We start from the raw sequence: 16453 nt of genomic DNA, 5'->3' as shown, positions 1-16453 counted from the left end.
TTGTCTCACTTTCCAATTGCGAAATTCTGCCTTTTAAACTGTTATTTTCTTGCCAGATTTCTTCCATCTTCCTCAGCATTTCATTTTTAAACTCTTCCATAACTTGTGACCAGCTTTCATTTTTTTGGGGAGATTTGGATTTTTGTTTTCCCTCCTCTGTTGTCTGGATTTTCTCTGTGTAGTTGTCGAGTGTTCCAGAATTTCTCTTGATTGTCTTTTTCTTCTGGACTTCCTTATTGCTGGCCATTGTTAGCCCCGCCCCTTTTCCGCTTTGTCTTTGCACTCCGGGTCTGCCTGGGCCTTGCAAGCTTGGGGGGGCTCCGATCTCCTTGTCCTCGGGGTCAGGCCTCCTGGTAGTTCCTGGTCTGCCCCTCTGCCCGAGGTTCCTTCAGCAGTCTTTGGGGCTGCTTCCACAGCCACGCTCAGGTCTGCACTGGGTCCTCACTGGAGGTCCAAGCCTGGGCTGGAGATCGTTATTCAAGCCTAGGGCACTGCCTTTGCCTGCGCTGATGCTCTTAGGGCCTGCCTTCACCCTGGCAGAAGGTAGTGAATGTCTGTGGGCTGGAGATCTTTATTCGCCCCTGAGGCGATGCCTTCAGAGCTTGGGAAAGGCCACGTTTTAGGGGCCTTTGTCCAGGGCGGAGGCGGTGCCTTCACCCACGTGGGCGCTCAGGGAAAGTCCCAGCCACCTGGGGTCCCTCGTCTTGCAGCGCACAGGTACGGGCTCAGGGGCTGCCAGTGATTATCTGGTTGCCCCAGTCCTGTTTACCGGCTTGTGCAGTGTGGGGGGTGGGGGAGGGGCTTCTTCCTCTCCTGTTTTAGTGAGAGCTGTTTCACCCCTTTAAAGTGTGGAAATGCCCCGATTCTGCGTACCTTCAATGCTGCTCCCTGTTGTGGGATTCCTTCGTTCCTCTGGACTCATTTTTATTTCCCCTTGAGGGGTCCTGTGTGGTTCGGTCAGGAGAGATCGAGCAGCTGCTCCTTACTCTGCCGCCATCTTAACCTACATTTAGTTTTAAAACACATATTTCATCTAAATATAATTTTTGTGGGGTGGCTATATATAAAGTATGTCAAGTTGGGATAAACTTGAGAATGATTTAGCATGCGTATACGTGTCTGATAGAGGGTAGACCTTAGAATGAGGAAGTCCATTCTCTACTAGCAGCAATGCAATGATCCAGGACAATTCTGAGGGACTTATGAGAAAGAATGTTATCCACATCCAGCGAAAGAACTGTGGGAGTAGAAACACAGAAGAAAAACAACTGCTTTATCACATGGGTTGATGGGGCTATGATTGGGCATGTAGACTCTAAAAGATCACTCTGTTGCAATTATTAATAAGATGGAAATAGGTTTTGAACAATGATACATGTAAAACCCAGTGGAATTGCTTGTTGGTCTTGAGGGGGAGGGAGTAGAGGGAAAGAACATGAATCATGTAACCTTGGAAAAATATTCTATATTAATTAATTAAATTAAAAAGGAAAAAAAATGGGGAAAAATAATGAGGAAGTCCTTTTTTTTTTTTTGCTTCTGACAAAAATGAGCTATGTGATCTTGGACAAGTCACCTAACATCCTGGTGCCTCAGGTAAAACTCAAGGGGTATAAGTTAAAGTAGCATTAATAGAAGGAGTTCCTAAACCAGAAGTTTTAGTTCTTTCCAAGATGAAATCACAGGTCAAGGAGGAACAAAGCAAAACAAACAAACAAAAACTGAGAAAATCAACTTTTATCCTCCCTCATTTTTCTCAGCTTCAAAATGGGGCTTACACCTGATGTGTGTTTACCTTGTAGAGAGATTATAAAGTATTCTCTAAGTTTTAGTGTTACACTAGTATTAGCTATTATCATGCACTTGCTCGACAAATTGACCAAACATTTATCAATCTTAGTGGCATGCTGAAATTGCTGGTAGGTGCAGCAGGGCTACATGGAAGAATGAGCAAACCTGAATAGCATTAGCATTTTTAAGAGCAGTCATTCCACCGCCCTTGGAAAATGATAAAATATTATTTTCCAGTTGGCGACATGGTTTTAATTTTGTGTTCTTTCCATTTTCTTCCTCTGGGTTGACCCTTTTTTGAGGATACCAGTTGTGTAGAGCTTTTGGTAAAGAGAAAAATAGTCGTACATAATTGTGAAGAAAAATAGATACCCTGTTTTAATGATGCCCCAGTCTTTCCAAATGAAAACTATTTGCTTCACTTGGACTTTATCAAAGATTTTTGTTAATTTGTCCAAAGTACCTGTTACACAGCTTTTCTATACAGAAGTAATAGAAAATAGATTTCAGTGGCAACTTAAAGGTTCTAGATAAGCTAAAACTTAAAATATTATTACTATTATTATAATTTTTGAATTTGAATTTTTCATTCCAAGTTTGAATTTGTCATTTTTTAAAAATTGTGGCTATAGAAACTTTCTGGGTAGAGAAACTCCCTTTACTAAGGTAGTTTGGCAGTTCATTTGTAATTTATCATCCTAGAAAATAACTGAGAGGAAGGAAAGAAGGAAGGAAGGAAATTATGAAGGAATAAAAGAAGGAAGGGAAGGAAAGAGGAAGAGATGGAGGAAGAAAAGATAGATGGGAGAAAGCAAAGAAGGGAGAGCAGGAAGGAAAGGAAGAAGGAATGAAGGAAGGAGGAAAGAAGAAAGGACAGAGGGATGAGAGGAAAGAAATAAGAATTTATTAAGCACTATATTCTAGACAATGTGCTATATCTGTAAAGTGCTTCGTGCAGTGCCTGACACAAAGAAAATGTTATAGAAATGCTTCTTCACTTTCTTCCTTAAGTGATTAAAAGGTTAAATGACTTAGTTATGGTCACCGAGCTGTATGTGTCAGAAGTGTGACTTGAACCTAGGTCTTCCTGGCTCCTAGACTAATTAATTATCCATCCACATATCTAGAAATTTTGTTTTAAGAAATTTACTGATTTTTTCATTAGTCTTAAACCCAAGTTTAAGGTTTTACAATTTGAGTGTTATCTTATTTAGTAGGTAGATGAGGAGTTGGGATCCTAAGAAGTCAAAGTGACATCACTTTCTAACCTAGTTTTCCTGTCTAATTAAAAGTCAGTAAACATTTATTAAGCACTTATTATGTACCAGGCACTTTGCTAAGCATTTCACAAATATAGCACAGTGAAAGAAAAGCAAAAACAACAACGACAAACAAACAAACAGACAAAATTCCTGCCCTCAGGGAGCTTACAATCTCATGAGGGAAGATTTTTTTTTTCAAAATTCTTATCTGTGTGTTTCCAGAAATGCTCAATCATAAAATCATAGTATCATACAATATTAGACTTAGAAGGGAAATAATATCACGTAATTCCTTTATTTTGCAAGTGAGGAAACTGAGTTTCAGCTAAATGAGTTCCCAAGTTCACATACTAAATAAGGGATTGATGGAATTCTCAAACTTAGGTCTACCAACACCTGTGGTAACCCAGATAGTCTTTCCATCTTTTGCTTAAGTTTTTATCATTTGGGAAAATGATGAATTAGAATTTGAGTCTCTTCCAATGAAATAACTGTTAGAGATCTGTAATATATATAGTCTAAGAAATTACAATACAATGTTGATCTTGCGATTACCAATGACAAACTCTACCTAAAAATTTATTTGGGATTTAGTTGGCACAATGTTCCCCATTTCCCCCTCAGCCCAGGAATAAGTGGTAGCAGCAGCAGCAGCAGTAGCAAGTTAATATTTATCACTTTAAGGTCTAGAAAATGTATTATATAAACATTATTTCAACTGGGCTTCACATCAATCTTGTGAGGGTTGTATTATTGTCCCAATTTTATAAAGAGAAATGTTATAGTCTAATCTCTCTATATTAAGAATGAAGAAACATGTTTCTTGGTATTTTGCCATCAGTCCCAACATCTTTAACATATCATGGTAAACTCTGGGCAAGCAAAGAGATATGATTTTTACATAAATGGCTAAGACGGAAAGTGGTTCATTTAAGATTGAGATTCTGGGCTAGTGGTATGAATGCACACATACACACATGCATGTGTCTATTTTGATATACAGTATACATAAACAAATAAATGTATCTGCATGTATGGGTATCTGTGTGCACACTATGGTTTTACTCAACTATGCATATTTTGCATCCCTTGAGGAATATTAGATCCTTGGGGGATGGGAATTTTTTTTTTTTGTGTGTAACACTAACAGCACTGGTGAAGATGTGACACACTTGCAGAGCTGGCACTCTGGGAACTGCTCCATTCCCCCTCTTCCCAGTACCCAAGGACAGTTTTTTTATGACCCACCCCTCTGTCCAGCTGCCCAAAAGCCAACAAGGTCTCCTTCAAGTCTCTCCAGTAATTCTGGGGCTCACAGACAACTTGAATTTGCCCTCTGGGTGTTCCAACACCAAGAAAGTTTGCCAAGAAAGCCAGTGACTGAAATATAGTGGATACTTTATAATTATTGAGGTTAATTCAACAATGAGAGAGCTAGGTAGGAAGAGAGACAGAGACAGAGACAGAGACAGAGACAGAGACAGAGACAGAGACAGAGACAGAGTCAGAGACAGAACAGAAAATGAGAGAGAAAGAGACAGACAGAGAGAGAAAAGAGAGAGAGAGAGAGAGAGAGAAGAGAAGAGAAGAGAAGAGAAGAGAGAGAGAGAGCTATGTTGCAGGCACCATACTCAGTACTCTACAATTATTATCTCATTTGATCCTCACAACAGCCCTGGGAAGTATATGCTATTATTTCCTCTATTTTATAGATGAAACAGAGATTAAGTGACTTGCCCAGGGTCTTTGAATGAATGCATAACATAGTTCCTTTAAGGAGTGTTCTTTTTTTATATATATATATCCGAATATGATCCTGATGAATTGCTGCTTGAAAAGCATATTCTTTAAGCTTTTTAAAATTCCACTAGCAATAATAAATTTGTAGTGATCCAGCTACACTCTCTCAGATATATCGTCGGTAAAAATGTAACATGCATTTGAAAAGAGGGCTGAGGAATTGGGCTGAGTGAATGTAATTCATTGACCCACAACAAGAGATCCAACAAACATAGAAAATGAAAGGAGGATTTATAATTCTGAATCCTAAATGCTAATAGTACACGGCTGGATATTTGTGGTCTAACTCCCATGTCATCTGATGATGAAATAATTTCCCTAATGAAACAAACAAGCTAAACTGACCAAAGCCAGTTCTTTCAGAAGAAGTGAATTAAATTGCTTTCTTATGTCAGGTTCCTGCTAACCTGCAGGAAGATGGTATATAGCGCTCTCTGGATGAAGTGGGAAGTGAAGTCCAGATTAGATTCAAACTGGAAAAGAAGCATGGTATATTTTAATAAGTGCTGAATTCTGAGTCAGCAGAAGCCTGGGATCAATTCTCTCTTCTTTTTAACAAGTTATTACCAGTTTCCACATCTATAAAATGGGCACAATAATATGTAAAACATCCACTCAATACAATTGTTTTGATGTATAAATGAGATACTTTTTTAAATAACCCTTCTGCCTTGGAATTGGTTCCAAGGCAGAAGAGTGGTAAGGGCTAGGCAATGGAGGCTAAGTGACTTTCCCAGGGTCACACAGCTGGGAAATGTCTGAGGTCAAATTTGAACCCAGGACCTCCCCATCTCTAAGTCTAGCTCTCAATCCACTGAGCTACCCAGCTGCCCCCCTATAAATGAGATAAAATTATACCATATATAAAAATATATATTAAAAAAATATATATATAGTGTTCTGCAATTCTTAAATCACTATGGAAAGGAAAGCTAATATTGTTGTTATTAAAAATCTTTCATCTGGATTTGGATGGTCACCCTGCAATGAAAGAAAGGTAGGTAATATCTAAAAGAAGCATAGAATGATAGAACTGGATTGGACCTTTGCAATTGTCTCCTCTAATCCCTTCCCTTTATAGATGCTCACACACCATTTCTAAGCATGGTTTACATCAAGGGGTTAAATTCAAACAGAGACATTTGTTACATTTGGACAGTAATTTCATCATGCCAGACAAATGGAAACATAGATCTTTAAACAATATTTTTTTAATTAGCCAGCATTTATTTGCTCTTCCTCCTACTTCCTTTCCCCCCTCCTCCATCAAGAAAGCAAAAAAGGAAAAACAACCTTTGTAACAAATAGAAACAGATTCTGATATTGCAACTTGCTTGGGTGCTAATTGTACTGTCTTGAGAGCAAAGAAACTGGATAGGAAGGAAACTGGTATGTTTTAGTCCAATGAAACAAATTGCATTTTTTCTTTGAAAACAAATCACATCTTTTTACCAGCCTATATATATATATATATATATATATATATATATATATATATATATATATATATATATATATTGTTCTAGTGAGCCCCATCCATGAGGGACTCTTTCCAGACTTGCGGAAGCAATGTGGTGCAACAGGAACCATATTGGACGTGAAATCCAAGGAAGGACTCCAATCTAGCTGAGTTCTACCCTTTATGGCTGTATGAGCTTGGATTTCTGTCTAGCCTTTGTTTTCCTTCCTTGCTGAATGAGGGAACTGGACTCCATAACCTCACTTACCCATCCCTTCTGGCTCTAAAACCATGGTCCTACGAGTTCAAGAGAAGGGACAATTGGGAGAGGCTCCAAGTACAAGGAGTTAGTTAATCGCTCTTGACACTTCGGTTCTATTAAATATAAAAATTAAAAAAAAAACCCACAAACAACCCCCACACTTCAACAAAGCCTAAAACATTCCTAAAATCCATATCTCCTTGTAATAATGGACATTTCAGGGTTGGACATGACTTCTTCTCTTTGCTGGTTTTTTTAATCATTGTGCTTGGACGGAAGAAATCATCAGTAAGCTTTGGCCAGGAGCTCCTGCTAATTGACTTGCTTGTAGACCGGCTTCCTGTTGTGTGGCGATTATTTGGGGGGGGAGCAGATGTTTGTCACTCTCCCAATCGTGGTGACTCTTGCTTTGTGCTTCCAGAAAATCCCAACTTTTCAGCTGCGGGGGAAAAATGGAGCCCTGTTCATCTGGTGAATATGAATGCCCTGTCAGGCTCCCCAGAGCCTTTTGCGGAGGTAGATGGAGAGCGAGGTAAAGGACATTAAAGAAAAGCTATTGAGAGGTCCCCGGAGGAAAACTGTTCTAGGTCATTTGAGGTTAGTGGGAGGCATAACCTTGGCTCCTTCACGATGGGGCTGTTTCAGCGAGACCCACTGGTGAGACACGTGCACCAATTACACTTTCATTAGTTACTGCGGGAAGATTCAACTTCATGTGGATTTCGTTTATGAAACCTGAACCGATTTCCTCTTCTGTGGCTCAATTAAGAGCCCTGCCAGTTTGCAGAGGTTCGAACAATGCATTAAGAGACAGATTAGGATGTGGAAGGCATGCTGAGAGCAGAGTGGAGAGGCTGTTGACTCAGGAAGACCTCAAATTTCAGCCTGTTGTTGAAATTGCAGTGTCTATGGAAACTGCAGCCAGAGATGCAGGGACGATTTTCTCCCATCAGGCTCAGAGGTAGCGGGGAACGTGCAAGAGAAGTGATAGCACTGGAGAGGAGGTGGCCCAAGTCCCAACAAGCAGCAACACAACGCTGCCTCTGTGGCCTCAATGTGGCATTGAAGTTTCATTGGCCAGAAGGCATAGCTAGCTGCCTATTGCCATTTTCTCAGAAGGACCTGGGGAACTATTTTCAGTGGGGTGATGAGGAGGGAAGAAAGACGTGTAGAGAGAAAGAAGCCATTAAAAACGTACGCTGGAGAGAACAAAAATGAGGAATGTTTTTGAAGTACAATAGACCTGCTATAATAGTATAAAGGTTGGATCCCAACCAAGAAATATGGATGTTGGTTGGAACTGGATGAAATGTCCCAGAGAACCTACACAGACAATATCGGATTTGGGGCAATGTTAATTCATTCTAGTAGACTTCAATAAACATTTATTGAGCTCCTACTGTATGGAGAGCCAGATGATAAAAGCCTGTAAATGCCAGACGGAGAAGTTTTTTATAAGAATTAACTACTGGAGTTTCTTGCAGTTTCTATGGCTCTTCTCTCCTTCAAATTATTTTACACAATTTTGCAAATGTTGCATATACTCATCTGTGTATACATTACAGTTTCTCAGGAGACTATAGGCTCCTTGAGGTTAGGAATGGTTTTATGTCTTTGCATCTTCAGGCCCTAGCACTGAACTTGGCACATAATAGGTACTCAATAAAAGCTCGATTGGTTGAATATTTGGAGGAAGGGAACACCTTCTTGGGACAGAGCACATGCATAATATAAGTGGCGAAAATAAACATTTCAAAAAATTATGATCCTACCATTCATGAAGGTACTCCAGGGATGTGAAGGTACCAGTTGGTACTCCTAAATATGGACTGGATAGATGGAGATGTAAGTAATAGTAATATTGAGTTTTTATCTTGGGAAAACATTTTTCTTCTTCTAGTGATCCGATGTGTTATATTACACTGAACAGCTAGTATGGTTTTCCATTTGCAAACCTTAAAGTGCTATATGGTTGGCAAGATTTCTGTGAAAGAAATGATAGAGTAAAATGTTTTGGCTCTTGAAAGTGTGTGTTTTAATTAGCTAGAAAATTCATTTAGGGGGAAAAGCTCATTCCTGGTTATTGCCAGACAAGAGAAGTGTCACCATTCTTTGGGCTTAAGACAGAGTATGGGCAACTAGAATCCTATGACTGGGCCAGTGACTCATTCCATCGTGGAGGAGGTAGACTTCTCTCCTCTCCCCCCCAACCCCCCATTTTTTAAGGTTATTCCAGTTGAGTGAATGCATAGGTGGGTGGTATTGATTTTTCAATAAAAAGACCTGGATTCAGATCCTGACTCTGATCACAGATTTGGAACTGGAAGGGATCATCAAGTCCAAAACTTTCCTCATTTTGTGAATGAGAAGACTGAGGTAGCTCATAGCTTCTAAATGTTCAAGACAAGATTGGAACCCAGTTCCTTCTATCCATCATGCCATCATGCCTCTCTAATAGCTTTTGTGTATTTCTTAAAACACATAATGATGTCCTAAAATAATATTATTTGTATATTGACTGATTTTCAGTTGGATTGTGTATCTTCTGGCCCAGGCAAAAATGAACCATCAAAATCGGTATTAGATTGGAAATGAATTGGTAGAACGGTATGGAACAATATGAGGAGAGAGACTCAGGAAATACTCTCACACTAATATCAGCTAGCTCTGTGACTCCAAACAAATCACTGAATGCTTTTGGATCTCACTTAAAAACTTATATAAAATGATGACAATAACAATGATAATGCCTCTCCCAATAGAAATTATTATTCGGATTTGATGTTATTTTTGAATGAATGATGTGCAATCATTTTGATAATGTAAATGGAATATGTACAGTATGTATTGATAGTAACTGAGGTATATAAGTCAATTCAATCTGATAAGCATTTAGTAAGAAGCTATTATTGGCAAGATGGTATACAAAGAACAGAGAACAGAGAGATGAATAAAAAATGAACCCTTGCCCTTAATCTGTTTCCATTCTACTAGGATGATACAGCTTGTGTTCACCTAAGTAGCAATATGGTCATGGGAAGTACAGAGAGATCAAGCCAAAGTAACTAAGGGGATCAGGAAAGGATTTGTCAAAGAGTTAGAACATGAATGGAAGCTTGAAGGAAGGTAGGGTTGATAAGAGGCAGATGTGAGGAAGGAGTACCTGGCAGGAGGGGCAGATTATGCAGAGGCCTTGAGCTAAGAATTGAGATGCTGAATTTGGATGAGGGTAATTAGATAGCCTTGTCTGGAAGGGATAATCTATAGAGGGAAGTCATTTGAAATATACTTGGAAAGGGAGAGTGGAGCCAGATTGTAGAAAGCATTAAATGCTAGGTGGAGAATTTTGCTTTTGATTCCAGAAGTATTAGGGACTTCATAATTCATAGTTTTTCTATAGTATCTATCCATCCCATGCATCCATCCATGCATCTATCTATCTATCTATGAAGGGAGAGAGAAAATTTGGGAGTATTTGTGCAAACTGGACTCCTGGGCTGTTTCCTTCCAATAGACTGCCTTAGGATATAAATAAGTCTGGTCCTATAGTATCTTGAACATAGTAGGGACTCAATCTAAATTGAATTGAGAAGGAATTGAATTGCATATTAAAGCACTTTCTTTGACAATAGACTACTTTTAACTCAACATTATAATAAATAGTTTGAAACTAGAATATTGCAAATGTAAATTCTGACATAGAAATAAAATTGTAGTGCTTAGTACCAACAAGAACGTTTTTTTTGTAATCAATTTTAATGAGCATTTTTCCTTTATTGAAAAGACAAGGAGAAAGAATCAAATTTTTTAACATTCAATATTAATATAATATACTTCTTCTGGCACAGACTGCATTAAAAACAGTCAACCTTTTCACCAAACTAAACATAGGGTAGTTCATATTCTTTCAACCAAGATCATGTAATTAAGAAAGTGTTTTCAAATGAAATAGAATTATCTCGTTTACTCTGCTATATTTACATATGTCTTTCAGGGAGAGCTATTGGCAGGAAATCTAGCTGTTCTTTAAATAAGTGCACCAAAATACTCCTGTAGAGTCTAAAGTTCTGTTAAAAGGGAAAATCCACACCAATTTGCCTCTGAAAAGGCATTATCATTGCTCTTTTTGCCAGCCTAGAGACAAAATGGAGATTGGAATCCTACCAAAAGCTAGTTATGGATTTTCTTCTCAAAAGCTTTTCCTGTAGCTTCTCATGACCTAATAAAAATTAATGGATGGTGGAGGTAGAAACCGAATAGCTACCAAGTATTCGTGGAATAATGGAACCCAAATTATTTAGTTAAGTGGGAGTCCTAGGTATATTCCTTCCAGACTGAAATAAAACTAAAAGAATAGTCATTATTTATTGATATGTCATATTTCAATGTAGTCATTTTAAACCTAAAAGCAAAGAAGATAGGCCTGTGCTTGGCTTCTTAAATATTAGTAATTTATATTTTTCCCCAAAATTAGGTATAGGTGCTTCTCATGCTTTTGCCTTTCCAATTTTTTTTAATTTGTAAATTTGTTTACAATTTGGAGCATTTACATTGGTGTTAGTCAGAAAACAGAATGCATTTAAATGAAATTCACTAACCTGTAAGTAAATTTTAGAACTTTGTACCTATTTATCCAACTTTAGCATTACCGTCATAGTTGATTGCTAGTCACCTTGTACTTATTTGAAATGGAGACATAATAACATTTCCTTTCTTAGCTTCAGTCAAAATGAAAGATCTTAGAAAAGGGGAGAAGCAGTGGGTCATGTGACTGGATTAAGACATCAGCTTTCTATGGTTAACAAAGTTGGATCTTCTTGATTCAAAATTGATTAATTAAGAATTCAATTAAGAAAGGGATGGTATATGTCATGATCATTTGGTTTGATCTGAATTTTGGAATGCAGAAACATGATGGAAATTTTTGCTTTAAACACTATAGTAAATCCTGAGGAATAGCTTATTAGAAAAGAGTAGCAGCACAATATGAAGTAGTGGGAAGGATCTAGGGAAAAGGCATAAAAGACAACATTTATTTGTACTGGTGAATAGATTAGTGGTTCAACTATAGCTCTTACCCTTGCTTTTGACTCTTTGCCCAACAAGACTCTCTCTCTGTCTCTGTCTCTGTCTCTGTCTCTGTCTCTGTCTCTGTCTCTGTCTCTGTCTCTGTCTCTGTCTCTGTCTCTCTCTGTCTCTCTCTCTCTCTCTCTTTCTCTTTTTGTGATCTCATGTCAAAAGAGGCCAGTAGAGCTCTAACGGATGTTCAGATTTGTAATTTAATTCAATTTTCTTAGCACAAATGTTTGTTTATTGTTTCTTTCTATGTTAAAGATATTGGTAAAATTATATCAATTTCTAGAACTAATTTTCACTAAGTTTACATAATTGTATTGAACTAGAAATTCCCCCCTAAATTTATGTGCTTGCAGTGTTAAAAAGCACCCCCCCCTTTTCCATCTTTGTCTCTCTGTTTCTCTCTCTCATTCATTGAGATGTCCAGAAATTGCTGTCTGAGAAGGAAATCCCTCCTAGTATGAATTCCAGTCTTTTAAACGCATGAGGATATGTATTTTAATGACATTCTCATCACTATCATTCTATCAACCTGTTAAATGATGAGGCATTAGGAGGAAGAGAGGAATATTGTAAATGAATAGAATTTCCATGACTAATATTCTGGTTATTACTAGGGGTTTAATGAGGGATTAAATTACTGTTAGGAACACTTAAAAGTGGCACCCCTTTCTCTTGCCCGGGGCCACTCTGGTAAGTGGGAGAGGCTTTTCTTTAATCATGGGTATACTGCATTTAATTCTGTCTTGGAAGTTTGTGGGAAGAGGAGGTCTGTGCATTTCTACCCCAGCATACAGGTCTGTTCTCAGGCAGTGTTAACATTCATTTCTAAACCAATTAATTTTTTTACCCCAAGCTTGTAAAGCACACATGCCTTACTGGAGGCCTACAAATGCCAAGTTTGAAATAAAAAAATCAGACTACATGTATTTTTTTTTTCACACAGAATTCTGGCAAAATTCTTTGGTGGTAAAAATACTTATTGCTTTCTGGAATGCTGCTATATCACCAAATGATTAAACAGATTTCTGTCAACTTTCTAAATTCACTTTTCTGCAGATAGTATGAAAAATGAAAAATTCTTTCTCTAGGGTCATATTGGGAGAATCTCAGAAGTGATGGAGTGCAGAGACAAGAGCAAGTTTTTCTTCTCATCTCAACTGGTTATGTTGTTTTCTCCTCAAGTGTCAAAACTCCCACTGAAGTCATGAGAGCTTTTCTGGGGTAGAAAATGAGTTTCCGACTCCATATAGCCCATAAACTATCCTAAAAATAGGCCCACCAGAGAATCAAACATCCTGTAAACTGTTACAACCCAAACAAGGAAAATCCAAAGCTTGCTGAATTGATTTCATCTTTTACACGAAACCTTTCCTGATTCTGCACTACCATTCAAATTATTAGTGCCATCCCTCCCAAACCATCTTGTGCTTAATTATTTTTGTGTATATTACTACTTGTTTGCATTATATTTATGCATAGGTGTGTATAGATGCATAAAATACATGAATGTTATATACACACACATAGATTGTACTTTTTCTTTTGCCCACTAGAATCTAAGCTCACTGAGAGTAAGGATTCTTTCATGCCCATTTTACCTCCATATGATGGCTTCTAGTGATAAGGAATTCACTAACTCCTGGGAAAGAAGGTAATTGTTGGGGAAGTGATGCAGATCTCAGGAAGCAAAGGGCTAAAATCTGTCATAGCTGGTGTTTCTTTGGTGTGTCTTTGATGAAGACGTGGAACAGGATTCTTTTGGGTGGATGTCCTGTTTACTGTGCATCTCATTGTATGGCTACAATATATTCCAGACATCGCCTAAGGTGGAATATAGGAGGATGACGACTTTCCTCATTCTGAACATTGTAGAGGATTGGTCTTGGAGTCAGGAGAATCTGTGTTTAAATCTCTCTTCACTCATTTACTTTCTATGTGACCGTGGGCAAGTCACTTAATCCCCCAGTGTCTTAGTTTCTTCATCTGTAATGAGGAGGTTGGACTTCTCTTGAAGTTCCCTTCCAGACTGAAACATATGATTTTATTATACTATAATTGTTCTAACACCATGGGCCAAGACTATTAAGTTTTTTATTTTTATTTTTTGCTTCCACATCATCTTGTCAATTCAAATAGAATTTGTAGTCCTTTAGAACTACCAGGCTGTCAAAATATGTCCTGTTGTCTAGTCATCTTCCTTGTCATTTTTCAGGGCTATGATTCATAGAAGCCCACTTCCAGAGGATGATTAAATCTAGTCTCAGTTAAGGAGTCTAGAACTTGTTGAGAGGAGTTGTCAGAATGTGGGGAGATACAAAGGGTTTGGTGATATTTGGAATAGACTTCTCTGGGATCATGCTGATGTCCAAGTTCTTGGTCTGCTCTGTTGGAGTTGTAGGATGGCCCTGAAAATCTCAGACTAAACTTCAGCTTGCTGAAGTAAACTTCAACATCCAGATCGAGGAACAAAAACAGGGTTCTTATGGGTCCCCTAGTTTGAGGCCAGGCTCCAAATACTCTCTGATAAGAGGCAGCAAGGTGGTGCACTGGACCTAGAACCAAGAAGACCCAAGTTCAAATCTGGTCTCAGATATTTACCTGCTGTTGGACCCTTGCCAAGGATTTAACTTCTATTTTCCTCTGTTTTTCCAGTTATATAATGGGGATAATAATAATACCTACACTCTCAGGGTTGTTTTGAGGATCAAATAAAATAATATTTGTAAAGCATTTAGCACAATGTTAAGCCCATAGTAGGGACCACGTAAATGCTTATTCTTTTTCCCTTCTCTTGATTTTATTTGTTGAATGATTGAGTGAATGAATAAAAAAGCAAATGTGTGCTTCATAAATGAGACTGAGCCAGAACCCTCCTAGCCATTGAGGATCAGGGGCAGGAACAAGGAAGGCAAGGTTCATTGAGTCTTATTCATGAAATTCTTCATAAAGCTGACTATAAAAAACTTAAAGAAATAAGATAGAGCAGTACTCACGAGTTGGATGGTCCCTGAGTGTGAGTGTGTTAGTCAGTCAATAAACATTTATTGAATCAACTGTGAGCCAGGCACCATGTTAGTTAGCCATTAGGAATACCCACACACACAAAGGCAAGAACAGAGTCCCTACTAACCTTCTAGGAACTCATATTTTATTAGGCAAATAGGTTAATTTACACAAAACCCATCTGCAAATTTAACCATGTTCTTTTATTTATTAATTAGCTAGGAGGCAAAAGAGGTCCCTCATAAAAAGGAAAAACAAGACTAGATTATTATATCCTTGACCTTATACTGGCTTTCCTTTCACATCCATGACGAGAACACTATTCAGGAAGGAGCCGGCTTATTAGTAATGACCTCAGACGAAGATTGGTTCTAGTAGCTGTCCCTCCCCTATCATTTCTGTCATACTGTTTAGGCTTTTGATAAATGTTTGGCAAGTTTAATTGAGTTGAAAATGGAACTGAATAGGTTAGGATGTTCACAGAAGAGGGGCCGTGCCATTATCATTCGTGCTATAAGAAATTCTCCCCATCGTTGACTGATTTGCAAAATTGTTTTGATGTATGAGACTGATCTGCAAGATCTATTATTGGCAGCACTTTGAGGATCTTGAGAAAGCTCCCCTAGGCTATTCCAGCTGTTTTCTGGTATCACAGATCTAAGGAAGATCCACTTGCTCATTGGCAAATTAACTCTGAGTCACTTCCATTTTCAAATCAATTTCAGAAACAACTATGGAGAGAACCTCCATGAGACCACAGATACTGTTGGTGATCCCACAAAGCAGAGATCAATGCCTCTCTTTTCCTTTCCTTTTCCTCATTCTCCTTTTGTCATCAATTGACATCACATGAAAGGGAGAATGAGGGACATGGGATTCTAAGACAATTCTGTTGGAAGGACAGACCATCGTAAACCTAGAACCCAGAAAAGGGATTTATAACATGAATTTGGTCTCCCTTGACTAAGTAAATTCCCTTAAGACATCTCTTATAGCAATCATTTGATCATATAATATTTATTAAGCAACTATTATGTGCCAGGTACTATGTAAGCTAATGGTGGAAATACAAAGAGGCAAAAACCATAAATACAAACACAAAGAGGCAAAAATACAGAGAAGCAAAAAACAGGCTCTGCTATTGAAGAGATCACAGTCAAATGGGATGGACAACATGCAAACAATTCTGTACAAACAAAATACATACAGGATGAATTGGAAATACTCTCAGAGGGAAGACAAGATTAAGGAGGACTAGAAAAAGCTTCTTATAGATGGTAGAACTTCAGCTGAGATTTACATGAGGAGAGTTCCAGGCTTGGGCATAGCAAGGGAAAATGCCCAGAGTTATTAGAAGATGGAATGCATCCACTACATTGGCAATTTGGACATACAGTTTTGTTGGGGAGGAATTTTCATACTTAACATTTATATCAACTCCCAAATTTCTTATGGTATAAAGTACTTTTATGGAATTTCTTTTATTGAGATAAAAACTGGTAGGAAACTAGTCTATCTAATTAGGGTCAAAAAATATGAAGACCCTTTTAGTTTTCAGTCTTAGTGCTGAGACCCTGTTAAGACTAAATCTGGAGGCAACTGGTCCTTTTCCCATTGTTTTGATTTTTCTTTAAAACCTGGGTATAATTTATATATTTATATTATTACATTATTGAACATGATTTCAATTAAAAATGAAAGACAGTAAGTTTTAGAGGATGGAGAATTGACCTAGTAGTCAGGAAGACTATGGTTCAAAGCTTGCCTCTGACCCAAATTGGCTGAGACGTCATTTTA

The sequence above is a fragment of the Gracilinanus agilis genome, chromosome 6 (genome assembly GCF_016433145.1).
Source record: "Gracilinanus agilis isolate LMUSP501 chromosome 6, AgileGrace, whole genome shotgun sequence".
In the NCBI taxonomy this organism is placed as follows: Eukaryota; Metazoa; Chordata; class Mammalia; order Didelphimorphia; family Didelphidae; genus Gracilinanus; species Gracilinanus agilis.
This window is presented reverse-complemented; position numbering follows the sequence as displayed.